We start from the raw sequence: 27,681 nt of genomic DNA on the forward strand, positions 1-27,681 counted from the left end.
ATGCGCTGTAGTTGTGCCATAATGTCTCCAAGAGATACATCGCCCATGGAGGAAGAAGAGGGAGCAGATGTAGATGGAGCAGACCGAGAAGGAGGAGCTGCTAACTCCTGTCGTGACCTAAACTAAGCCTCACTACATTTTACGGTAGGTCTATGGCACACATGAAAGTGAAATGGTTGGACACAAGAAAAGGGACGGAAAAATGGAGTAAAATCCTCGTGATAGCAGAATGACAGATAAGCTTATCACGAGACATTGTATCCCTAAACACATCTATGATGGAAAGAATGAAGTGTGAAGGAAAATCTATGGTGAGGTGCTCTAACAAAGAAAGCAAAAAACGAGCATGAGGCTCCATGATAGAGTTATAGTAAGAGAGTGGGTGCAAAACAAAAGTCATCACCATGTTCATGAAGCGAGGGCCTTTAGCAAAAGGCTTACATGGTGTAAATTGACGTTCACCCCAAACAGATGGGTGCTCACAGAAAGCAGACATCATCTCATCTTTAGACACAATCCTTAGACATTCACAACCGGGGTAGTCAGGATGCTCTACTCTCAGAACTCGAAGCACATCCGCAACAAGCTGTGGTGTAACAGCAAAGCGTGTACCTCAAACGCGAGTGTGAAAGAGAGGTACTAAAGAATCAATCCCGTGCATGTTGGAGTAAAACTCCTGAATAAGCACAAGAGGACAAGTGACCGAGACGTCACACAGTGACTCCCATCCCCGACTGTGAATGACATCGGGAAGGTCAATGTTGGTGAAGTCCGCCAAAATGACTTGGCGTTCCGAATGAACACCTCGTCTAGAAAAGTTCTCCAAGAAAGCCTTTCGAGCATCCTCATCAAGCAACCGAATGTTAGAAGGAGTAGGATTAGAAGAAGATGATGCCCGAAACGAAGAAGGTTCCGAGACTGAGCAGACTTACGTTTAGGTGCCATAGACACGACTAACGTAAACAAAGAGAGAGAGGGAGAAAAGAGACAATTAGAAAAGTCCCAAACAGTTCAAATATATCAAGATATATTGACAAGAGAGTACGTATGCATGAAAATGCATGAGCATGTGATATGCAAAGTAAAAGGCATCATGGGCTCAGTCCAATCCAATCCTACCAACACACAAGCATATTACGCACATCTAAATGCATGAAAATACCATTATAATGCAAACGTGATGCAATGTATGAGGTTTTAAACATATTTAAATGAAAACCCAACCAAAATTACAAGAAAAACTCATCAATTTTGAAAAACCCCAAAAATTTTCAAAAACCCCAAAACCTAGATTTCAAATCATGAAATGCATGAAGAATGAAGAGATAGGAAGCTTACCAAGTGAAGAAAAACTTGAGGAAGCTTGAAGAAACCTTGAGGAGCAAGACTGGAGTGAGATGAAAGTGTTTGAGAGAGAAAAGATAGAGCTATCGAGAAGCAGATCGACAGAAATAAGAGGCGGATTGCACAAGGTGTTTAAATAGAGCCTAAGTAAATCTCGACAGATGAGGTGTCAAGAGGTGTCGAGACATCTATCGAGGTAGGTGTCGAGAAATAAAAGGCCTTTGATAGATGCAGGTGTCAAGGAACAAAACATCAGACACAAGAAGAGAAGCTCGATCGATCGAACAAGTGTCGAGAATCTATCGAAGAGGCAGGAGATTTCTTGATCGATCCACTAGGTGTCGAGGAGGTATCGAGGTTGCGATAAGAAAAAGCTTGAGAAGCTCGATAGATAGTTAGGTATCGAGAAGGTGTCGAGCTAGCTTTTAAAAACAGTTTTTTGAGAAGAGAAAAACACAGATATGAATGCAATCCAACATGCAACTCAAACACTAATCCAATCAACATATTAAGCTCTCAAAAACATCTCTCAAGAAGAAATTTAAGTACTTGGATCCTCAGAAACACACACACTCACTAACAAGTCTAACAAATTTTATATTTCAAAAACAAGTCAAGACAGTTTAGTGAGCATACATTAGTACATGTAAAACCTTGTGATGGCCAAATCACATTGTACCTGCACATGTATCAAAAGTAGCAAAAAATATTGTGTGTTATGTGTGAGAAACATCGCAAGATTGCATATGTGTATACATGTTATGACGATTTGAGATATGGGAAAATCACTTTAACTCACACACAATTATAACTGTTTGATGGGGACTATCACCTTTGAGGTACATCCTATAACTCCCACATCTCCTAGAATACACACTTGCAATCATATTTAAAGTATTTTTGATCTTTTTGCTTTTTATTTTCTTCGCATAATTTCTTTTATTTAGCATATCATGCATGGGCGTATAAGAGAGAGAAAAGAAATACCCAAGATGTTAAGCATTTGACATTATACTTTTGCTATGCCGAAGCATACGGATGTCTTTGACACTGCACTTTTGCTATGCCGAAGCATACAGGTGTCTTTGACACTGTACTTTTGCTATGCTGAAGCATACAGGTGTCATATTATGATTGGTGGGCAACAGTGGTGAGATGGTTATTTATGTCTTTCTCTTAGGATTTTCTAGTCCTACCCGTCAAAAGAGTGATACGAGTGTTAAGTTCAAAAGATAACTTAATCTTACTCATCACAAACAAGAGTCACAAGGCTTACTTGCTTAGTTGTGCATAAAAATGCTCATCTAAGCTACAAATGATACAAAGTTTAGAAAACTTCGTTTCAATGGCCATCTAACGTTCACAAGTACCAAAGTACACAAAACACATACTATTTTTGTATTTTTCTAATTTTTCAATTTTTTTTAAAATTTTTATATGAAAAACAAAATAAACAAAACTGAAAAACAAACAAGCAAAAACATGATAAACAAAGCAAAGCATAAAACTAGACTGACTCAAAATAAATGCAAAACACACAAGTAATGCAACAAACAAAAACAAGAAGATAGAAGAAAGTGATAAAATTACTTAGAGTCCTTTTTCTTCCACACCTTGGAAAAGCCTTTCCTTTGATTAAACCCTTGAACCAGCGGTGAAGGGGAAGAATTGAAACCGTTCAAGTTTGACAGGAACATGAGGGCTTTGAAAAGATCACCAAAAGGAGCAAGAGAGGATTGAAGCTGATTCTGGCTTCCAGATGCGATTATGTCGTTACTCTGTTGAGTGGTTAACCACTTATAGTAATTTGGTCGAGTATGACTGATAACTCCACAATGATGACAGAGATGGTACTTCTTCTGTTTAGCCTTTTGAGAGTTAGCCTTCTTAGCCCTAGGGTTTTTAACATCTTTCTTATCCTGCTTAGGGGGTGCTCCTAAGATAGATTTACCCTTATGTAAGTTTTCACTAGCTAATTTAGTTGTAACATCAGTGTTCTCAATTTCAGTATTATTAGCAGGAGAAACAAATACAGTAGCACTAGTAGAAGTAATATTAGAGGAAGAAAGACCATAACCTAAACCTGTTCGATCCGACGTAAATTTCTGAATGTTGAGCATCTCATCAAGTTTTGCACTTGAAGTCCTCTCCAATTGAGCTCTGACTTGAAACAGCTCCAATTGTTTGATTAGTTTCATCAAACTTTGTGGAAAGCTCTTCACGATCAAGTTCCACATCACTGAGCTTCTTGGTGGCTAGCCTATACAATTTCTCATGCTTCTTAGAGAGCTTGTAAAGCTTCTCATAGGCTGTATGGATATCATCTTGATCATCCATCTTCTCACATTTAGAATCCACCAATTCTTCTTCTTGCACGTCTTCAACAATCCCTTTAGTAGGATTGACTGTGGCAATGAAGGCATTTAAGATTCCGTCATCCTCATTGTCGGAATCATCTTCAGGCTTAGTGTCACTCAAGGTTGCAACAAGTGCCTTACTCTTCCCAATGTCCTTGAGATATGTGGGGCATTCTTGCTTCATGTGACCGAATCTATGACACCCAAAACACTTTGGTCTTGCAGGAACAGTGTACTGACCACCATCCTTAGCATCCTTTTCCCTTTTATCTTGGCCCTTAGACTGAGAAGAACTGGATTGTCTACGGTCCTTGTCGAACTTCCTCCCATTGGCATTCTTTATAAACTTCTTGAACTGCCTTGTAATGTAGGACTTCATCTTGGAATCCTCATCATCGGAAGACTCATCTATGTCACTGCTCTTTGCCTTCAAGGCCATGCTCTTGCCTTTACCTGACTTGCCAATCCTAGATAACCCTAGCTCGTAGGTCTGCAAATTTCCAACTAGCTCAATTAAAGGAATCTTGTCAATATCCTTTGATTCCTCTATAACAGTATTCTTCGTATGGAATCTCTCAGGTAGAGATCTGAGCACTTTCCTCACAATCTTGGGTTCAGGAATGGTTTCCCCAAGATTGAAGGCTGAGTTCACTATGTCCTTGAGCTTGGCATAGAACTCATCGAACGACTCATCCTCCTCCATTTTATCTCTTCAAAGCTTGTAGTAAGCCTTTGAGGCTTTGAATCTTTGACAGCCTTTGTACCCTCATAGGTTGTCTGGAGGATAGTCCATGCTTCCTTAGTAGTTTCTATGGAGGATATCTTCTTAAAATCCTCATTGGTAACTGCGCTAAATAAGGCATTCAATGCTCTACTGTTGAAGTTTTCCGCCTCGATCTTGGCTTCATCCCAATCGGCCGGCGCTTCTTTTGGTTTGGTCCAGTCAATCTCTACAGCTTGCCACACCTTCTCATCTAAAGATTACAAGAAAGCTCTTATGTGTACTTTCCAGTATGCATAGTTTGTACCATGAAATAAATGAGGTATAATTAACGATTGTCCTCTATCCATGACAAACAGGGGTTAATGGATCAACGCAGCAAAGATTAAACCTAATTAGAGTATGCCTGCTCTGATACCACTTGATAGGCCAAAAACGTATTGACCCCTTGTGATTAAATTAATTAATTAATTAATTAGCTAAGTTATTAATTAATCAATTTAACATGCAAATGCGTGGTAGCACAAACAAATCACCAATAAACTAATTATGCAGCGGAAAATAAATAACACGGTGATTTGCTTACGAATGGGGAAAACCTGACGGCAAAAACCCCACCGGGTAATTTTTAGGTCACCACTCTCGAAACTTCACTATTATCACAACAAGCAGTTACAAGTAAAGGAATCCCAAGTACCTTACCAACCTACAGTGGAACCCTTACCCTAATACCCAATTGGACTTACTCTGTAGTGACAGTTCCCCCTTTTGTTGCATGGCTCCTAAGTACATGGCTAACCAATGCACGGATCCCAGTACGCGACTTCAATCACTAGCTAGAAAGAGTTGTTGGCTGCAAAGTTTTTCAGTTCATCCACGATGAAGATCAAGAAGCTGCTTGGTCACAAAACCCAAAGGTGCACATACACAGCAACTTCTTCAGAAAAGATGAACTAGGGCATAACTTTGTCTCCAGTCACAATTTACTTGAACAGAGTTTGCTCAATATTTGTGCAACTTGTGAACACTTTGACGGCCTTTAAAACAATCATTTTATATGTCAAGGGTTAGAAGAAAAGAAGGCCCAAAGACACATCCACAGATCCTAAGAAATCAGATCAAAAATTCCGATTTTATAAACCTTGACAGATGGAAGCTGTCGAGAAGCTGTCGAGTAGGTGTCGAGCCACGAGCTTGAGACAACTTCTTAAACCTCGACACATGCTAGTTGTCGAGCTTTAGTAGCTATACACTTTCAGCTTGTTTTCTTGGACAGACTTGAAGGCTTCAACACTTGATCTTAAAACATGGTTTCTTGAAGTATTTCAATACATCCTAGATTTACCCAAATACAAGTAAAGTGCGTTTTGTCAAAGGATTAGCCAATTACATAAAAGAGTGACATATGTCCTAACAAAAAGAAGAGAAAGAATGAGAATAAAATATGTATATATATATATATATATTATAACTTTGTAGCTACAATAAACTGCTACTATAACTTAAATGCAAAATTTTTTAACATTAGCATTACCACTGCAACATTTTTTTTTTAGTGTTTTGGTGCTAAAATAGCAATTTAGCTTTTTGGCACCACCATTGTGAGTGCTTTGACACAACAAAAAATTACAATATTCTTAGTTTTTTTAAAGGAAATTTTTTAATTTATATTGTACTATTAATGTAAGATTTACATTGTCATCAAATAACAGTGTACAATATTATACACTTTTATGCAAATTTGTATAATACTGTATACTTTTTGCAAATGTGTAAAATGTTGTACACTTTATGCAAATATGTATAATATATACACTTTTATGAAAAATGTATAATACTGTACAATGTAAATCTTACATTAATAGTACAATTTATACATATAATTGTCTATTTTTCAATAAATTTAGAAATATTATGAACTTTTTTTTCTGGGTGTGTTTTTAGCATGACTCGTTTATGGAGTAATTGGAGAATTCTAGAGATAACTTAAGTCTTAAAAGTTGAATTAATGAACACTTCATCTTGAAATATAATGAACATACATTTAAGATAATTTTTGGGAAATTTAGACCCCGGTTGATAGATTTAACAAGTTTTAAACCCAAGTTATTAATTAGATTTATTATGAATAAAACTTGTTAAAACAAACAAACATCAATATCATGTTAAAATCATGCAGTGGAAAAATAAATAAGATAAGATATGATAACCCAGGAAAACTAATGAAACAAACTAGTTTCACAATAAAAAACCTAGGAGGAAACCTTCCCGAAAAGTAATCCACTATAGTAAAAAGAAGTTTCAGATCTAGTACAAAACCTTAGTCTCTAGACTCTACAATCCCCGTAGATGAACTCATAGCAGAAACCTTCTACTGCTTCAGAACCTCTGAACTCTTCAATATATGAACGCCACCCTTTGATGCACGAATCCCAGTACGTGACTAACCAATTGCGCGAATCTCAGTACACAACTTCAATCACCAACTAGAAGAAGATTGTTGGCTGCAAAGTTCTTCACTTCATCAACAATGAAGATCTAGAAGCACTTGGTTACAAATCCTAAGTCGCAAAGACGCAGTAGCTTCTTTCAGAGAGAATAAGGCATCAGTCACCTTTTGCATATGTTCTCTTTGTATTCTCTTATGTGACGGCCTCTAAAATAAGTCTTATATAGATCTGGGGTTGTGAGAAAAGAAACCTTACACAAACATAAAAACATGGGCCGAAAACCATATCTGAAAATCTGAATTCCCGCAACCTCGACAGATAGCCAGGTGTCGAGCTTTAAACTTCGACAAATATAGCTATCGAGAAGCTATCGAGGAGACAGAAAGTTTCTCGATCCATCGACCTAGCTATCGAGAGGTGTCGAGATTGCGATAACAATCAACTGAAGAGCTCGATAGATAGCCTAGCTGTCGAGAGGTGTCGAGAAACTATTGAGCTTTAATGATAGGCACTTTTCAGACTTGAATCTTGGACAGACTTGCATGGCTTCAACACTTGAACTTGAAACCTTGTTTTTGAAGTATTAAAAACACCTAAAACTACCCAATTACAAGTAAAATGCATTTTGTCAAAGGATTAACCAATTATATAAAAGAATGACATATGTTCTTAACAAGTGAACCACATATTTCCTAACAATAATAATCCACAAAAATAGGAATGGAACCAGGATTTTGATTGAGGGAGGCGGAATATGAATAATTTTTTTTTTAATGGAAAAATGCAAATTACCGTCCATTTGGCACTAACAAACTATCAACGCGCTAATATGCAATTAAAAAAATGCTAAAACTAGTATAAAATTTTTAACAAAAAGTTTACAAATTGATGTGATAATTAATGTAATTAGTGTCATTTCAACAAAATAATAAATTAGTATTTATATTAATTTTTGTAATTGATACGTCAATTTATAAGACTTATATAGTAAAATTTGTATTATACCTAATATCACTCATTCAATTAGGAGAATGAATGAGAGTTGAGAGAAGGTTGAGGGCTCTCAACTAAGAGAGAATTGTTTAAAAACAAAGGGAGTCAATTTCGTACGATGACCGTTTTGGTTTGATTGAGGGAATAATATGTTTGGGTATCAATCAAATACCATTTCGGGTTTATTTATAACAATAGTTTGTTATAAACTTTTTTTTTTTGAACTATTATATAATTTTTAAGACTTTTAAGAGTTTTTAAAAATGATATATCTTATTAATAAAAATAAAAAAATTATATAACCAATAATAACAATTATTATATCACAATAGCATGTTCCTTTTTAATCGTTTATGCCTAGATATATTGAAAAAAGAAAAAAAAGAAAAAATGTAAGAAGGTACAGGTTAAAATCTTAGCACGTGTCCTGATGGTGGTGGTATCAAAGCTATAAAAGACGAAGTGTGAAGGGTTATAAAAATTACTTTCATCATTTATTACTCTCACGTGAGATAAACGGATAAAACAAGAAATGGAAATTAAGAGGACAAAACCAGATATATTGATCAAAAAAAGAAAAGGACAAAGAAGAAGACGAAGCAGACTGAGAAAGAAGAAGAAGCCGGCCAAATGTTTGTATAAGAGGCAGCTAGGTAAGGGATAGTCTGATGAATTTTTGTATACTAAAGTTTTTTTTTTTTTTCAAACCCTGTGGGGGCAATGGCCGCCTCAGCCCCCAAGGTAGTTCTGTCACTGTTGAGAAATGAAGAGTCAATCTTCTAGACATATAATTATTTTCCTATTCCTTATAATCAAATGGCTACTATTGCAATATTGCATGGGTCCATGCTTAAAACGGCACAGGATCAATGAGCATTGAAGTTACGAAATCTTTGTTCGAGCATAATTCTAGCATGTGTATAGCCATCTTTGTCCTTGTATACGACATCTATCACATGTGCAAGATTGAGAATTCGCGTTAGAGTTGGCGCGGGGACAATTGTTGGGTAAAGGCACTCTTTGTTGATGTCCTTCCATGCATCTTTAACTTGTTCTACTTCTTGAAACTCATTGATTGCTTCTTCTTCTTCTGTACCACCATGTTGTGCCATGTAACATCCCACAGCCGACGCAACGTGACCTCTCTTTTGCTCAAACTATAAAAGTATTCAATTGTTACGTTAGAATGACAAACATTGAAGTAATCGAATTAGATTTTAAATTACAGCTATTATTGTACATAAATAACATATAACACCTTATGTGAGGCTTAGCAATTTTCGTAATACTTAGTAATACAAAAATTTTTGTAATCAATAATACTTAGTAATACAAACTAAATCTTTAAAACTAATAGAGCATGGCAGAGTAGGGCTAAAAAGTTTAAACTCGTCCTCATCCCACTCCAGAGTGCTGGAAATTTTTTTTGCCCCATTCCTACCCTACTTTCTTTGTGGGGTGGGAAAAAATTGTCAGCTCTACTTGAGAGGAATGTTTGACTGTTGGTTAACATGATATCCCAATACAGAAGTTAAACATTCCTTTCAAAATCAGCACTAAAGCATAACACTAATTTTTAATATTCAAACTATTTGGCGAGGGAAATTTTCGTTGCCAAGACATTTGGCATCGTTAGGACTTTTATTGCCATATCTCTTAGACGATAAAATCAAGGATCTAGTGACGAAAATTTTTGTCACCGTAAACCTTGTTTGTGGGCAATTGTTAATCCACACTTCCTCCTCTATGATAAAGTGTTGATTGGCAGTTTGACTTTTTGTCTCTAATTTTAAATTTTTAGGATTTTTTCACTTGATTTTCTAATTATTTTGAGAATAGTTTCAAGTTTTAAGTCACTTTTTAAACCTTTTAGTAATTGGATATATTTTTTATAAGAAAATTATTATTATTATTATTATTATTATTTTGATAATTACATTCTCCCCTCCTTTGAGGTTTGGGAAAATGACATTCCACCCTAAACTTAAAGAGAAAAAACACGTCCCTCCCTTGAGGTTTGAAGAAATTAATACACTCCCCCCCCCCCCCCCCCCCCCTCAATTTTGTTTATATTAATAATGAAATATTAAATTTTTATAAAAATCTCTTTACAAAAGTTTAACCATGGTTAGCACATAACATTTTTAATATTAATTGAACAAAGTTTGGTCAATTGGATGTTAATGGGGGAAAGTGTTTTTTCCCTTCAAGTTTGGAGCGGAGTGTCATTTCCCCAAACCTTAAGGGAGGGGAATGTAATTAGCCTTTTTTTTTTTTTGAAGATAATTTCAACTTATGACGTTTACTTCTGATAATAGCTCGTTAATATTGGATCAAGTCATCAATCAATTTTTGGTATAGACGGGGATTGAATACCAATCAATTTTTAGTAATTAGATTTAATCATAGGATATTCAGGATAATTAAATTCAAATTAGTCATTGTTCAGGGGCCTTTTTCGGTTGCCCAGCCATGTGTGGTCCGTTGGAGGCCTTACTAGGCCCGGGCTCTGTTTGGGGAGTTGCATCTGGAATTCAACATTGGGCCATGTGGTTGATAATGACTTAAAATGTATACTTGTTATATATTTATGTGGGCGTTATCCCCTTATTACTATGCTTAATTTGTATAATTAAGCCATGATTTGCATTAGTCCCTATTATTTATCTTTACATAACTTCTTGAATAAAATGCTATTCATTGTGTGTAATTTTCTACTTTTAGGAAATCATGTGAGAAATATGAGTTTACAGGAATTTGTGAGAGAATGGAGGCCAAACTAGAATTAAAGTGGAGCTAAAGGACCATACTTAAATGTCTAAGGAGGTGCAGCTAGAGTGCTTGGATCATCTGCCATGATTGGAAGCTTCAAATAAGGAAAGAAATCAAAGAGGCAGAATCTGAAAAGGAAAAATCTAATTTGAGTACTGATCAGTATTTTGGGAAATATCTCTCCTCAAAAATCCAATTGACACAAGGCCAAATTTATTGGAACCATGACTTAAATATCTACAACTTTTCAATTTTAAGTTTTTCGAAATTCTCAATTTTTGAATGCCAAAATTAGCTCACAAGTTACTGCTGTAAACCTAGACGGAAATTAAAATAGTAAAAGTTTTATTTTCTTTGGACACTTAGACATTAGGGTTTTGAAGGGAGCCTAGGAGAACGAATTTTGGGCGGAGAAAACCTTGTATTTTCCTTTCTCTAATGGCAGCCTAAACTCTTTACTAGGGCTAGGAGTTATATTTCTTCTATACGGTATGAATATTCAATGTGATTCTTTCTAGGATTTTATTAATGACATATTTGATTGTTCAATTAAATTTCTTTTGATGTATTAGTTCTTCCATGCTTTCAATAAGTTCAATCATGTTTTTCTTATTGTTTAAATGAATTTCTAACAGTTTCAAATAGAAATCAGGTTTTAAAGTGAATGGGTTTTCAAACCGCATTATTAATCGAGGTTATCATGCGTCCTTGAATTGTCTCAGTTCAATCGAATCATAAGTTTTTAATTGTATAAGAACAATCAATTATGAAATATATAATTTCTTAGATCACAAAGAATTTCATATTGATATAGGAAAATGATAGGCCAAAAACGAAACAACCCCTTGTGATGAATTAACCAATTAATTTAGCCAAGTAAATTAATTAAGTTAATTAGCATGCAAATGCGTGATAGCACAAAAAAATCACCAATAAACTAATAATGCAGCGGAAAATAAATAACACGGTGATTTGTTTACGAATGGAGAAAACCTGACGGCAAAAACCCCACCGGGTGATTTTCAGGTCACCACTCCCGAAATTCCACTATTATCACAACAAGCGGTTACAAGTAAAGGAATCCCAAGTACCTTATCAACCTACAATTGAACTCTTGTCCCAATACCTAATTGGACTTGTTTTGTAGTGACAATTTCCCCTTTTTGATGCACGGCTCCCAACTACATGACTAACCAATTGCGCAAATCCCAGTATGCGACTTCAATTACCAACTAGAAAGAGTTATTAGCTGCAAAGTTCTTCAGTTCATCCACGATGAACATCAAGAAGATGCTTGGTCATAAAACCCAAAGGTGCACATACACAACAACTTCTATAGAAGAGATGAACTAGGGTAAAAATTTTGTCTCCAGTCACAAATTGCTTGAACAGACTTTGCTCAATACTTGTGCAACTTGTTTATATTTTGACAGCCCTTAAAACAATCCGTTTATATGTCTAGGATTAGGAGAAAAGAAAGCCCAAACACATAAACACGGATTAGAGTCAAAACAGAACTGAAATTTTGTTTTTCATAAACCTCGACAGATACCCTATCTGGCGAGCTGCTGTCGAGCCACGGGGCTAAACAGCTCTATTTGTCTCGATAGATTCTAGCTGTCAAGCTAGCTATCGAGATTTAATGACAAACACTTTTCAGCTTCAATCTTAGACAGACTTGAAGGTTTCAACACTTAATCTTGAAACATGGTTTCTTGAAGTATTTCAACACATCATAGATTTACCCAAATACAAGTAAAGTGCATTTTGTCAAAGAATTAGCCAATTACATAAAATCATGACATATGTTCTTAATATGAACCACATATGTCCTAACAGGAAACACCCCAATGCCTTGGTATTTACATTATTGATTTAAATAATTTTTTATTATTATTCTTGTTAACAATCACCAAGCAAAAATATTTTTCTTCTTTACCCAAATTTTTGTTTAATTATATTGTCTTTGAATCTATCTTGCTCCTTGTGGTTCAACCTCAGTACTTCGAGAATTAAATTGCTACGATCTCCTGCACTTGGGAGTGAGCAAGCAGTGGTCCAACAGCTACCGGCGTACTTTTAAGCCTACAAAACCATTAAAGTCAAAATCTAAGAATCACGATAATAGTTGAATAAATATGTAATATGTGTTTGATATAATAACTTTGGTTAGTAGTTGAAATAAAGTAGTATTTATTTAGAGGTAAAGTAATCATGTACTCAGTGATGTAAATTTAAAAATATGGAAGCAAAGTCACTTATCTTTGTATGCTTTACAGCTCCAGTTGTATAGCATTAGTGGGCTGATAGGATTCCAACAGAATGCCAACGGTAGAGGCTAGTTAAGCTTGCCCCTCTTATTATACATTTAAATGAGTTTAAGCCTTGGTTAATAGTTGTAATAGTAGTTGGAATAAAGTAATATGTATTTAAATGTAAAATAATCATGTACTCAATGATTTAAATTTAAAGATATGGAAGCAAAGTTACTTATTTTTGTATGGTTTGTAGCCCTAGTTGTATAGCGTCAGTGAGCTGATAGGATTCCAGCAAAATGACTTGAGCGGTAAAGAGACAATTTGCCATGATGAATTCAAGATTGAAGGGGAAAAATAGGTGCAACTGGAGGGAGAGAGAGTATACCCAACTGTGTGTAGGGGCTGGTTAAGTTTGTCCCTCTTATCATGCACTTAAACGAGTTTTCCCTTTGAAAATGCTCTTTTAGTTGTTGTGAAGCTATGACTAGTGTTGCCTTCCCTAGGAAGGGCTTTTATAAGATGTAATTTATGTCTTCTAAGAGAAGGGCTTCATGTAAGATAGATTTGTGCCTTCCATGAGAAGGGCTTTGATACAAGATCTTGGTACCTTCTAGGAGAAGGGCTTTAGAATTAGAAGTTCATGCCTTCCATGGGCAGCAAAACAGTAGAATTTCAGAGTGAGAGAATATGGGAGTGGAGCTTAGAAGAGTTGTGGTGTGTTATATGTAATGGTGTAGTAAGTGTGTATGAGATTGTGTAAGAGAAGTGAAGAAAGAGATGTTTAGAGATACGGGCAGCAAGATATATGTATTTTCAGAATATGGAGAGTAGATAATGAATATGAGAGAGTAACAGTATTGTAGTGTGTTTAGTAAAACTGCTAGGATTTTCTTCTGGGATTTTCTGCTGGAGGATGTATGAGGGCTTATGAAAGGCATTTATAGGTTAAAGGCTGGAGAGTTTAGTTTCTAATTTGGAAACCAAAAACCCAGAAACTCAGTACTTCATTAAGAGCTTCAAAAGATCATTAGAGGGAGAGAGAATAGAGAAGTTTTTATGAGAGAGTTGTTCTTCTCCACTGGTGTCCCCCTTGAGGTGTTGATATGGAGTCCTATTTAGCTGAGTTTAAGGGGGTATTTTAGCAAATAATATTAGTCAAAATCTATCTCAACCAGTAATGAATCTTTAGAAAATCTATCCTAAGATTTGGCCAAAAATGATATGTTTAGCTTTAAGGTATTCTTGTTGTTTCGGGTAAGAGCTGCTGGGGAAAGAGTAGCAGAAAAGGAAAGTATTTTAGCAAGAAAAAGATAGTTTCTTTAGTTGGTTTTGGTTTTTGCCAAATGATGAAAAATCAGTAATGCTTAGGCTGCTGGGTCAACTGTCACAGCTGTTCTGAAAAGGTTGTCCCAACTGTCAGGAAAAGCTGTGATAGCTATTATGAGACAACTATCATAGCTGTCATAAGACAGCTGTTGCTTGAGGCAGAAGCAGATGTCAGGCTGATGGGATTTGAGCATTAAAAGGCTGATGATATCAATTTTAGTCAGGTGTCAAGTACTGAGCACACTGTTGGGGTTCCGCTAGAAATGTTTCATTTTTTGGGTGTTTGCATTTTTGGGCCAAGGTTCTATTACAACATGTTTTTATTAAGTAATAGAAGGATTGGTTGATAGTTAATGAAACTTTAGAGATCTAGTTAAGGTCTCATTTTGTTGTGATTTAATCTTGGTGAGCAAGAAGAGTATTTAATGCTCTGCTCTGGTAGCTGACAGAGAAATATATGGTTTGATTGTGGCAAACAGCAGCTGGGTATTAGAGATATCATGAATATTTTGTTTATAGTTAGAGATTAAAGATAGCCAATCAGATTAGGCCATGTGTTTGAGTTGGATTTTAGCTAAAAGTAGTAATGTAGTTTATGTAGAATAATATAATGAAATTTCTAAATTTTTATAGCAACAGCTGTGGATTGAATGAATAGTTATTTTCTCAGCATTTAGATGGCTGGAGATATTAAGTATTTGTCATATGATGAATATCAAGTTTTAAGAAAAGAGTAATGGGGAATTTTATCATTTTAAGTGGTATGTGATAAGAGATGCTTACCATATGTTACCCACTACACAAGGACTCGTCAGAGTTCAGGGAATTGAAGAAGATACACCAATCAACATGTTTCTTTTATCAACTTTAAACAGCTGGAACTTTATTGAACATACCTTTTGGCCCTCCAAACCACGACTCTCAAAGTTTCCCAAAAGAGACTTATGAGCTTAGATCATAAGCCGAAGATGAGACGACGTACCTCGGGCTTTGTTGTCATTTTGTGTAAATATGGGCTTTTGTTGAAGAAGCCGCTTGCCATGAATGTAAGAGAGGTAATATGGGCCGTGAGCTTTGATTCATTGCTTAAGCCCGATCCATATGTTTGTTGATGATGTCGTGGGGTTATGATCCCAATTGATGAAAAAGAGATGCGGACCATGAATCTGCCTCTTGAAGTAAGGATCTCAGGGGCCATGTGAGCCCAATCCATGTAGTTGAATGAGATATGAGCTTATTTTGGGCTTTAAAGCCAAAAAATCAATAATATGTTGATATGGCATGGGTTGCTAATGAAGTAATGCCATGTGAGCTGAAAAAAGAGTCCTCAACAATCATCTCTCTTACAAAATGGCTGATAAAAATTCAAAAATCATAATTATCTCTTAGAATTTTTCCAATACTTTTGATCACATTGCTGTCCTAAAATTTAAACCAATGAGATTTTATAATGGAATTAATTTTGTCGGACCGTGTGCCTTACCAATCCATCCAACGACCAATTGGTGAAGGATGAGGGGGCACAAATCTTTTATAGCATTTGATCACAGACCAAGCCCATTGGTATTTGAGCAAATTGTGAAATCTTTCACAATCCCTCCCTCACAATGCGGCTCCAATGACTCGAACCTATGACCTTGACTCTGATACCACTTGTCGGACCGTGTGCCTTACCTATCCATCCAACGACCAATTGGTGAAGGATGAGGGGGCATAAATCTTTTATAGCATTCGATCGCAGACCAAGCCCATTGGTATTGGAGCAAATTGTGAAATCCCTCACAAATTTCAATTAATCCAATAATGAACCAATCAAAAGAAATTTATCACATTCTAAAAAAAAAAAAAAAAAATTTTATCATAATAGAATGGTTTAGGTTTTAATTTGCAAGTGTATATTAAACATTGAGTAATAATGTGGTTGATCTTTTGATTGGTTGTTTCAATAATTGCACCCATTAGATCATTTTGATCATTGTGAAGTCTGATATACTTTGGAATTGATTTTATACTCATTATTAATTAATGTTTTACTATTTCATGATGTAGAATTACATTTTCGCTGCAACACCCATTGCCATTTGGCGGATATATTAGAGGGAAAAACTTAGATACAGTACCTTAGATACTATTTCTTAGGTTCCCCTCTTAAATTTTAGATCAATAAATGTACGTTAAAAGGTTCTGTCTCTTTCTATTTCTGCTCTTTCTCTTTTCCCTGGCACGCAGAAACTTGGATTCTTCTGTTCAGATCTCTCCAAATACCAAATATGAGACGGCTTTGCAAGTTAGGTTTTTTCAAATAATATTTCTTTGGTTTTTTTTCCTCCTTTGCTTCTTCTTCAAAATCCTCTCCCCTCTCTAAAAATTTTTCCCTCTAATTGTTGTTCCTTTCTATTTCTTTGAAGGTGAGAGTGCTCTCAACCTCTTTTGATTTAATTGGATTTTTCTGAATTTGGGAATTTTTATTTGATTTTCTTGGTCTCAAGCTTTGTTTAGCTGTGAATCAAATAACAATAAAAAATAAAAAATAAAAAAATTTGTTGGAGGGCTGTACTTTTTGATGGAGCTAAATTTCTTCTGAGATTTAAGGGGAGAAATCAGATAGATTTGAATAGATCGGGTTTTGTCACAGGCAAGGAAAAAAAAAACAGAAGGAGATAAGCTTTAACGTCCATTTGGTGAGTTGTTTATTTAGATAGATGTCTAAAATTTAAGAGATAAAGAACAATATCTTAGATACTATGGGTCCGTTTGGATTGAACTTATTGTTGCAGAAAACTGAAAATTGAAAACACTGTAGCAAAATAATTTTTAAATGTGTGAATAGTGCCGTGGGACCCATTTTTAATGAAAAGTTAATAAAAAGTAAAATTTGTGGGTCCATAAACAGTGCACAAGTGCACTGTTCATGACAAAAAGTCAACAAGTGCGGCTACTGTTCATGTGAACAGTAGCCGCACAATAGTGGCACAATACCGCATTACTCCCTTACATGCCTGAAAAAAAAAAAAAAAAAAAAAAAAAAAAAAAAAAATTCCAAACATGAAATGAAAACGCGCTGCAACATTAATCTAATCCAAATGCTCACATAGAAAACTTATGATGTTAACGCTTTCTTTTAATTGACAACTTGAGTATGTATTATGATAGGCGTAGTGTTAGTGTGTGCCTTATGACTAGACTATTTAGTTTCTAAACCAATCCTTCTTTTCCCGAGCTCTAAGTTCAAAATGGATCAAAATTCTCTCATAATTTTATAATCGCTATTTTTTTTATGTGTTTTGATGTGATCTCATAATTTTACACATCTGCTTAAAAAAATCTTTACTGACGAATATCGACATAAAGGTCGTCTAGATTAAAGACGAGCTTAGCCACGTTCGTGACAAAAGCTAGGAACAAGATTCCATCAACATATGTCACCTTCATGAACGAAGTAGACCACCACTCATTAAAGTACAGATAAATGCCCACAGGATAGCTATGAACCAATAATTGCGCCGGAACAATTACTAGTGTAATGATTATCCAACAACTATCCGTTACACCATTAAGGAAATCATCAGTGTCAATCAATGCTACGTTACTCTCAAGAGAAAAAAGTCTGAAGCAGCACTAACAGACATAACTACGCCCATCCATAGCAAGCTATAAAAGGGAAAGAAGAACTCAGGTAAAGGGCATGTTAGAATTTCAAGATATTGACCTGTATCAGATTTCCTTTATAAGTGATTTTCGCTAACTTAAGCATCAGAGTATTGTCAATCGGCCTCACGCTGAGGAGACCTCCATTACTTTCTTTTCTTAACAATAGGTATCGGGGATCGTCCATTGGCATTGACGAGGAACATACTGACGAGGTCAATTTTTAGCTTCATCACTTACAAAATGGAATGTTTTCAATACAATAATTTTATCTCATTTTTTTTTTTTCGCTGCTAAATTTTATCTCATCTTGAATGTTTTATTTTATACTTCATGAATAATTCTAATATGATATGTGTCAGACTTTTTTTTCTAATTTGGGTAGAGCATAAAGTAAAACGTTTTTTTTAAAGGGAAATATAGTAAAACACTTGAATTATAAATTTTGATTTTTTTTTCTTCTTTTTTATCTAGATATATTCCTGTAACGTGTTTGACCAAATTAACAAACATTTTTTAATACCCGGCCGGTTCAAAAAAATAAAAATAAAAAGGAGATTTTTTTTTTAGGGGCACCTTAGTAATTTTGATATTGTGGTTAGCAATAAATATATATATGTATATATATACACCTTATGTCAAAAACCCTAGCCACCGTAAAAACACATTTGTGGTCTTATATTAGAAAGGGTAGGGAGAAGGTTGCATGGTTTATATTAAATAGATAAATAAATAAATAAAAAGGCAGAAATGCATTTTCGTCCTTATGTTTTGCCATGATTCCCATTTTGGTCCATGCATTTTATTTTTCCCATATTTAGTCCTTATTTAGAAAAAATATCATCCATTTTAGTCCTTTTCATCAATGCTCTGACGGCAAAATCCTAGGTGGCAGAAAAAACTATTAAAATAGTAATAAAAAATTTTATTTTGGTATTAAAAATGACATGTTAGCATCTAAATTAAAAAAAGTTAATTTATTAATTTCAACTAAATAAAAAAATTGAAAACAGAATTAAACACCAAAAATCACATGAATTGAGATCTAAGTGTGTCTTGAACAAGAACAACAAGAAAAAACTAGATTTAAGAACACAAACCCAGAAATTATTATTAAAAAAAAAAAACCAACAAACAGCCATTCAACACCAAATTCACTAGAAGAGACCGAATCACATTTCAATAAATGAAGCAATCAAATTTAAGGACAAAAACTTAGATTTAAGAACACAAACCCCAAGGAAAAAAAAAAAAAAACACACACACACACACACACACAACAACAACAACAACAACAACAATAACAACAACTACTACTACTAATCAACCATACAACGCCGAATTCTCCAACAAATCAAACCCATAAATCTAGTAAACAAACCGATCTCCAACAAACCCATAAACCTATAATTTTTTTTTGGGAAACAAACACACCAAAAAAAAAAAAAAAAAAACCCAAAAAATTTAGCTCAAATACAAATTCATAAATCCAAAGCCCCCATTTTCTCAAACCCAACAAAATCATCAAAACCCATAATAGGCCACACCCAAAATCTTCATTCCTTTTCTTGTTCTTCCCTAAGAAAACTTAAACCACTTCATCAGTTCATCTTGAGTTTTTTGCCAATTTGTGCCATTTTCTTTGTCTTTTTATCTCTCCTTCTCAACCCCAAATTTGAAATTGCAATCCCAAAACACACTAAATCGATAGATCCACATAAAATGAAATGAAAAGCACAAACCTTTTAGCATTTCTTCTTCTTCCTCATCTGTGTTTACCTTCTTCTTCTTCCTTCCTTTTTTCTTTTTTGCTCCTTTCTTCTTCTATCACCAGTCACTAGTACCCAAAAGCCAGGATTTTTTCTTTTTCAATGAGTTGTCTATCACTGTGGCTATCTCTCCACCTTTCATTGGGTTTGTAATTTTTTTTATAAATTATTTGATTTGATTGCTTCATTTATCGAAATGTGATTCGCTTTTCTAGAAAATTCGGTGTTGAATGGCTATTTGTGTTGTTTGTTGTTGTTGTTGTTGTTGTGTTTTTTTTTTTTTTTTTTTTAATTTCTGGGTTTGTGTTCTTGTTGTTCTTGTTCAAGACACACTTAGATCTCAATTCATGTGATTTTTAGTTTTTAATTTTTTTTATTTAGTTAAAATTAATAAATTATTATTTTTTAATTTAGATGCTAATGTGGCATTTTTTAATGCCAAAATAAAATTTATTATTATTATTTTAATAGTTTTGTCTACACCTAGGATTTTGCCGTTAGGGCACTAACGAAAAAGACTAAAATGTTCTGGCGTTTTTCTAAATAGGGACTAAGTTAGTAAAAATAAAATATATGGACCAAAATGGGAATTAGAGCAAAACATAGGGATGAAAAGTGCATTTCTACCTTAAAAAAATAAGGACTTGATTTTGTATTCGTTTAAGAAGTAGAAATCGAATTTGTCAAGCTTTACCACTTTAGGGTGGGGTAGAAACATTGTACAATTGGATATAAAGATTTAGAGGGAAGTTTTCAATTCTTATAAGCATGTAATGTAAGTAACCTTTTTCCTAATTAGTTTTGTTTTGCTTAAACTTCTGTATTTTTGTTACTGAATATTGTTTCACAATTATTACAATTTTATTTCAATTGTTTTGGCTACATTGATTTAAAGGTAAAAAAAAAAAAATTATCATAAATATATTTGATTACTGTATATATATTTTATTTATGCATTTGAATGAAATATATGTGTTTGAACACTGATTTATATATATATATATATATGAATTTGGACAATTTGACTATCTGCTAACCCTAATACCCAACGAATGAGGGTTATTTATTAGTACTGAAACTAGTTTCATACAGGGCATTACGAGTCTATCATGTTTCTGGACCCAGATAATAGAGGATATACATTAGCATAGAACTAGTTTCATCTAAATCTAATGCCCATTCATGGGGATATAGCATGACCATAGTCAAAAAAGATTGTTAAGAATATGAATTTTTATTTGAGTTATTGAATTGTTTTAAGCCCATGAAACTTATGTTTTTGGAACCTACTGTAAATTATAGCTCTTGATATATGGAAAACTGATTATTTTCTAATTAATCTATGATATATTTTTATGAGTGAAATATTATATCTATGTGCAATTTACTATTTTACTGATCTATTTGCTTGATCCAACTTCATTATTAGAACTTTGGTTACTTATTGAGTTGTCAACTCACCCCTCCAGTTTCAAATTATTAAGAATAGCAAGTGTGGGTGGACCAGGCCCAGAGGATTGGGCCAACCATATAAGTAAGGCTCGGTACAAGGCCCATGGCCCACTAAGTGTAATGAGCCCGGGGTATGACAGAAGGATTGTCTTGGGGTTCTTCACTTTGGGCCCAACCATTAGCCGAGCACGGGGAGTGCTGCCCCATCCCTCCTGAAGGGAATATGGAATAATCATAAAAAACTTATATTCGGTCTGTATGGGGTCGGTAACTGAGAGCTAAAGATTGTGAAAAGAATCCACTACCAAGCCTCAATCGGCATCTAGAACAAGTTCCAAGGGAATCCTCTAATTTCGTGAGGATTCCTTGGGATTCTGGGAGATGTGGGAATAAGTGAGTGAGTGGGAATAAAAATGATGGTCACCCCACTCATTCATGGATATAAAAGGGGAACTAGGCCATTGTTAGGTGGGTTGGAAAATGGGGAGTAAGATGAGGGATTAAGGAAATACTAGGAAAAAAGGGAAGAAGAAAGTGAATTTGTGAGAGATTAGCACTTGAGAGGGTAACTTGGCTTGAGTTAGAGCCCCATAAGTAAGATTGAGAGTAAAGCCCACCAACATATAAGTTAAGGGTCCAAATACTTGCTCTTTCAAGCAATTCTTATAGGCCACAATTGATGCCATATGTGGGGATCTTACTCATATTAAGGGCTTCGAGTAGGGCTGGTGTAAGTAAACAATGGAAGGCCCACAGGCTAGAGAAGGTTTTATCACAAGAAATTGTAATAGGGCCTCATCTCGGGGCTAGCAGAGTTTGGAAAGTGAGAGGAGAAGGGAGCAGCAGCATATGCAAGATGGGAATGAGACGAGGATATATTCTGACTAATGGTCTTCACAAGGGGATAGATCGGTGTCATACATTCCCGAGAATTCTTGTCGGGGTGATCACGAAAGGGAGCTAGAGAACCTGCGAAAGCAGGTGAATGACTTGGAAATTGAGCTGAGGGGCTGGCACCAAAGAAGGAAATGGGAAAAATCGTCCTTTGACACTGATTACATTCCGGGGGCATGATCCCAAGGAAGCGGCTCATACTAGTCAAGGGAAAGGTCCCGCAATACAAATGAGCGACGTAGTGAGTCTCCTTGCCATGGTCGGCATCGTTATCATAACGCGGCCTTTGATGTAATAAGCTGAGTGCTGAGCAGGGCAGCGTAATCACCTTTCTTGGAGGAAATAGAACGCACTAAGATGCTGAGGTGGTTTACTTACCCTCCGTTCACCATTTATGACGGAAAGACTGACTTGGTTGAGCATGTAAGTCACTATAGACATATGATGTCGCTTTATTCTCATAATGATGGGTTGATGTGCAAGGTTTTCGTGTCAAGTCTCGGTCTTGCCGCTATGAGATGGTTTAACGGGTTGAGGAAGGGTTCCTTCAAGAGTTTCAGGGAGCTGATCCAAAAGTTTGACGCTAGATTTATTACATGCAACAAGGTACTACAACCTATAGATGTCTTGCTGTCTATGAGGATGAAGAGTGGGGAGACCCTCTGATCTTACACGAATAAGTACTAGGAGCTCTATAATGAGATAGGCAGTGGTAATGAGCAGGTTCCCGAGAATTCAGAGTTAAGGGACTCTTTGACAATGCAGCCGCCCGAAGGAATGCACCAATTGATGAGAAGGATTGAGGAGTATAAAAGATTGGAGGACGATCGGCTCTAGGGTAAGGGTAAGGCCCCGGTTACCTCACAGTATCGTAATGAGTACCACCACGATAGGATTCAACCGAGGGCTATGAGGGAGCCAAGGGCCTCCGTAGAGGACTAGGGCCATCGTGCCAAAAGAGTTAATTTGGCTTTTAAAGAGCCCGTTTACAAGATCCTTGAACAAATTAAAAATGAGCCATACTTTCGGTGGCCAGGTAAGATGGGTGGTCCCGGGAAGGTGGAACCAAGGTTTATACTACACGTATCGTTGAGAAAAGGGCCACACAATTGAGCAATGCCATGTATTCAAGGATCATTTGGAATGGCTAGCGAAGGCAGGGCTCTCGAGGAGTTTTTGGTCGAGCAAAGGGGGCTGGATGCAAGCCAAGGCTCCGAAAGTCGAGGCAACTGGGCATGCCCCCCTCCATTAGGAATTATTGAGGTGATCCATGCTCTATCGAGGGGCATGAGCTTTAGAGAGCGGAAGGGAGTTTTAAGGGTGACATCCACATCAGAAGTGGATTCAAGGAACCGAACCGAGAAGAAGCTGAAGAGAACGTTGGTCCTAATCACTTTTGATGAAGTGGATTTCGAGGGGATAACCTAGCCACATGACGACGCACTGTTGATAACTTGTATGATTGGTGGATTTTTAGTAAAAAGGGTTATGGTGGACCAAGGGAGTGGGGTCGAGATTATGTACCCCAATATCTATAAAGGGCTAGGATTGAATCCAGAGGATTGGAGTAAGTATGACACCCTTTTGTTGGGGTTTAATGGAAAGGTGGTAACGCTTGAGGGGCAAATTAAGCTCAGGGTAGTGACTGAGGGTAGAGAAGTGGAGGTGAACTTTATAGTGGTTAACACATACTCACCCTACATGGCGATTCTTGGGCGTCCCTAGATCCATACCATAGGGGCAATGCCTTCGACATTGCACCAAAAGATAAAGTTCTCGACCAAGATGGGGTCGCAATAGTCTGGACTAACCAAAGGCTGCTAGGTAGTGTCTAATGGCCGCGATAAATTATGAGATTCAACAAAAGAAGCAGGTCGATCGGGAGCCATTATAGTAATTACATATGTCCCAGAGTTCGGCAGGAGTGGATAGTGTGGAAGAGTTAGTCCACATAAGAATTCTACCATACGCCGATAGGTACTCTAGGCTCAGGAAGAACTTGCCGATAGAAGATCGAGTAGAAGTTTTGTTGACGTTATCACAGAATCTAAATGTATTTGCCTAGAACCCGTATGATGTACCCGGGGTAGACCCAGCCTTTATTATGCATCGACTGAATGTGGACCCCTTAGTCCCGCCAAGGAGAGCTACGAAACCACACGTTAAGGCTGTCAATGAGGAGGTGGAGAAGTTAAAACAAGTAGGGGCTATAAAAGAGGTTTACTTTCCAGATTGGTTAAGAAGAATGGTAAGTGGAGGGTCTGTGTGGATTTTACTGACGTTAACTGAGCATGGTCGAAGGACCTTTTCCCAGTGCCTAAGACAGATAAGTTGGTGGACGCAACAGTCGGGCACCAGAGAATGAGTTTTCTGGATGCCTTCTAGGGATATCATCAAATAGCTCTGGCTCCCAAGGATCAGGAGAAAACTTCCTTCATTACACTTAAGGGGAACTATCATTACATGATGATGCCTTTCGGATTAAGAATGCTGGGGCTACTTATCAGTGAATGGTTACCCGAATGTTCAAAGACCAAATCGACAAATTTGTTGAAGTGTATATAGATGACATGGTGATTAAAACTAAGGTGAGTGTAGGGCACACGGAGGACTTGGAGGAAGTGTTCAGGATACTAAGGTAGCACAAGTTGTGCTTGAATGCTGAAAAGTGTTCCTTTGGGGTAGGATTGGGCAAATTTCTGGGATATATGATAACCACTCGGGGTATAGAGGCAAACCCTGACCAGATCATTGCGATTCAGTGACTTCAGCACCCAACAACCCTAAGGAAGTACAAAAGCTTACTGGTATGATTGCTGCCTTAAATCGATTTGTATCCAAATTTACAGATCGATGTCGACCGTTCTACCAATTATTGAAAAAGTGGAAGGGTTTCTCGTGGATGGATGAATGTGAAGTGGCCTTTGAAGATTTGAAGTCATACATGACTGTCCTGCATATACTATCCTGACCAGAGCTTGGGGAGGACCTTTATATATGTGGCAGTCTTCGACCATGTCGTAAGATCGATATTAATTAGACAGCATAAGGGGGTCCAAAAGTCTATACATTATCTCAGTAAAACCCTGGTGGATGCAGAGACGTGGTACCTGCCTCTGGAGAAAATGGTGCTTACCATAGTTCATGCTACGAGGAAACTTTCGCACTATTTCTAAGCCCACACTATGTGGGTACTGATCGAGCACCCTTTACAGTCCCTGTTGAGAAGGTTAGATTTTACCGAGAGGATAGCCAGTGGGAGGCAAGGCTAGAAACATTTGAGGTACGCTATAGGCCAAGGAATTCAATTAAAAGGCAGGTACTTGCTGATTTTGTGGTCGAATTCACTCCTTCACCTGGGGCTCCATTGTTAGTGTGCTAGGTTACAGTCAAGCCATGGAAGGTATAAGTTGACAAAGCATTCAATGCACGGGGCTTGGGGATTGGAATTGTGCTAGAGTCGCCTGAAGGTGTGAGGTTGGAAAAATCTCTCTAATTAGGGTTTAAGGCTTCAAATAGTGAGGTCGAGTATGAGGCCCTAATTGCTGGAGTGCAAGCGGCACGCAAGCTTGGGGTGGAAGAGGTACAAGTATTCTCAAACTCCAGATTAGTGTTTAATCAGGTGGACAGCAGTTTTGAGGCTCGGGATCAGCGTATATGTCTGTACTTGAAATTGATTAAGGGTATACACGACAGTTTTAGAGCGGTTATCGTGAACTCTAAACCGAGGAACTAGAATAGTTATGCAGAATCCTTAGCCACACTAGCATCATCTTCAAGTGACTTGATTCCCTGACTGGTGTTGGTAGAAGCCTTGAAGCATCCGAGTATCGAACTCCAGACGGTGGTAGCAACTATTTCAAAACAGGGGTTGAGCTGGATGGAACCTTACGTAGCATTTCTATCAGATGGATCTTTACCAAAAAATGAGAAGGAAGCCGTGAAGGTTCGAAGGATGACGGCCTGTTTTTGGCTATCCAATGACAAGAAATTGTACCTACGTTCATTCAGAGGACCTTACCTGTTGTGCTTGTCTTCTAGTGAAGCCACTAAGTTAATATATGAGCTACATAAAGGAATCTGTAGCCTTTATTCGGGGGGAAGATCCCTTGCTCACCAAGCCATGACCTAAGGATTTTGTGGCCCAACATGCAGATGGAAGTGATGGAATATGTGAAAAAATGTGATCAGTGTCAGTTACATGCACCCATACCACATCCACCCGGGGGGAATCTAAACCTGGTTTCTAGCCCTTGGCCATTTGCTCAGTAGGGGTTGGACATAATTGGGCCTTTCCCGAAAGCTTCTAGGAACTGGAGAGTTATTGTTACTGAGGGTTATTTATTATTACTGAAACTAGTTTCATATAGGGCATTACGAGTCTATCGTGTTTCTAGACCTAGCTAATAGAGGATATACATTAGCATAGAACTAGTTTCATCTAAATCTAATGCCCACTCATGGGGATATAGCTTGACCATAGTAAAAAAAGATTGTCAAGAATATGGATTTTTATTTGAGTTATTGAATTGTTTGAAGTCCATGAAACTTCTTATGTTTTTGGAACCTATTGTAAATTATATCTCTTGATATATGGAAAACTGATTATTTTCTAATCAATCTATGATATATTTTTATGAGTGAAATATTATATCTATGTACAATTTACTATTATACTAGTCTATTTACTTGATCCAGCTTAATTATTAGAACTTTGGTTACTTATTGAGTTGTCAACTCACCCCTCCAGTTTCAAATTATGAAGAATAGCAAGTATGGGTGGACTAGGCTTGGAGGATTGGGCCGACCATATAGTAAGGCCCGGTACAAGGCCCAGGGCCCATTGAGTGTGATTAGCCTAGGGTATGACAAAAGGACTATCTTGGGGTTCACTTTGGGCCCGACCATTAGCCGGGTACGGGGAGTGCCACCCTATCCCTCCCGAGTGGAATCTAGAATAATCACAAAAAACTTATATCCGGTCCAAATGGGGTCAGTAACCAAGAGTTAAAGATTGTGAAAAGAATCCACTACCGAGTCTCAACTGGCATCTAGAACAAGTTCCAAGGGAATCATTTGATTTCGTGAGGATCCCTTGGGATTCTAGGAGATGTGGGAATACATGAGTGAGTGGGAATAAAAATTATGGTCACCCCACTCACTCATGGATATAAAAGGGGAACTAGGCCATTGTTGGGTGGGTTGGAAAATGGGGAGTAAGATAAGGGGCTAAGGACAAACTGGGAAAAGAGGGAAGAAGAAAGTGAATTTGTGAGAGATCAGCACTTGAGAGGGTACAACTGGCCTGAGTTGGAGCCCCATAAGTAAGATTGAGAGTAAAACCCACCAACAAATAAGTTGAAGGTCCAAGTACTTGCTCCTTCAAGCATTTCTTGCCGCCTACAGCAAGTTTTAGGACTTTTGCTGAGGGTGTACGCATGAAAGGAGAGTAGGAATTTGTGAAATACGATGATCTTGTAATAATTAGTATATCTTTTGTTTAATAGTTATGAGGTTTGGATTGTTTTTTCTATTAGTACTTCGAAGATCTTTTGACAATTGCATTGTTGAGGATATTTTCTTCAAGGATAATTCTTAGTAGTTAAGAAGGCCTGGCACACTTGTAAAGTGTAAACTATATAAGGGTGCAATCATTGTCATGTGCCTAGCTTTTGCTTGGGTTCAAAGTGTGATAAT

Source organism: Quercus suber, unplaced genomic scaffold (genome assembly GCF_002906115.3).
Source record: "Quercus suber isolate HL8 unplaced genomic scaffold, Cork oak 2.0 scaffold_416, whole genome shotgun sequence".
NCBI lineage: Eukaryota > Viridiplantae > Streptophyta > Magnoliopsida > Fagales > Fagaceae > Quercus > Quercus suber.